This window comes from Etheostoma cragini, chromosome 2 (genome assembly GCF_013103735.1).
Source record: "Etheostoma cragini isolate CJK2018 chromosome 2, CSU_Ecrag_1.0, whole genome shotgun sequence".
NCBI lineage: Eukaryota > Metazoa > Chordata > Actinopteri > Perciformes > Percidae > Etheostoma > Etheostoma cragini.
The window spans coordinates 8,647,028-8,648,165 of NC_048408.1; the positions used below are offsets into that span (position 1 = coordinate 8,647,028).

General features: G+C 43.9%; 1 protein-coding gene and 1 pseudogene across 1 annotated transcript in view; both read left to right on the forward strand.

Moving 5' to 3' along the window:
• LOC117951468 overlaps positions 1 to 1,130 on the forward strand; it is a 6,448-nt pseudogene extending 5,318 nt beyond the window's left edge.
• The window catches only part of klf1 (Kruppel-like factor 1 (erythroid)), a 26,801-nt gene that overhangs the window by 19,918 nt on the left and 5,745 nt on the right, over positions 1 to 1,138 (forward strand). The window lies entirely within an intron of this gene.

The window sequence follows — 1,138 nt, forward strand, 5'->3', positions numbered from 1 at the left end:
GTGGCGGTTTAGAGTAATGGTTGAAACATTCAGCTTCCCTCAAAGTAGTAGTAGAAGAATCGTTGACCAAACCAACTGCAATATTGACAGTTCAACTGTAGGAAATAATTAACAATATCCACGTTTATATCATGTACAGTGTTATATTTAGAACATACAATGTGAATTGATGAAGAGGTACGTGAGTTCATCTGACAGGGCTGTAGGGGTACCTGAGACCTAACAGGTTGGAAATCACTGCTTTTTTTCAACAAATCGTTGCTTTGTTCGTCAGACAGAGAATGACCGTTCACCTGTTTCTCCCAGGCACTGAGTACTACTGGGACAATCCCAGGAAGGTGGGCAGTAAAGTGACTGGGTCCGATGGCAGCTATTACTATCGAGGCCCAGGCAGTTGAACAGGTGCCTTCATCACTCACAGCAGACTAAAGAGCAGAAACTACATCAAACAAGACGATGCCTTCTTTCTTTTCAGTCTGGAAGGTGTGGAGTCATTCAGACATGACAGCTGTACTGTACTGTATATCTAAGATCAACCTGTCTCTGAAAGGTCACGGTTGTGCTTCTACTTCTCCTCAGATATATCTGATCTGCTGCTATCTCAGCCTCTTCCCAGCCCTGCTGTCCATGCTGACACCGGTCTGATGATGAACGCTGCAGACCATGGGGCTCCGCAGGGAGCTGCTGGTAACTTCATGCTGGTCACAGCTCTGGCAGGGTCAGTGGCAGCAGTCATGATAGTGGTTTCCATGGCGATCGTAGGGAACGCCTGGATGATAAGGAGGAGAAGACAGCAGGAGAGCGACAAGGTGGTGATCATACAGGACATGCCTGGATTCATAGAAGCCAATGTGAGTTAAACATCAGGGTCAACAGTATTTCACATCATTGCAATTCAGGTTAGCAATAGTTCATCGTTCCTCATTTGTTGTTATGCATCTAAAGCAAATTGTTGTGTTCTTAGTTTGTGTTTGAAGAATTTTTACTAAATATGTCTAAATATTTCATTACAGGAGTACCAGACCATAGATCTATCATCTCCTCTCACTGCTCCATGATACCCGGATCAAAGGAAACAATCGCCAGGAGAGCACATTACAAAATGATCTTTTTAATCAGATTGTCACGTGACTGATTA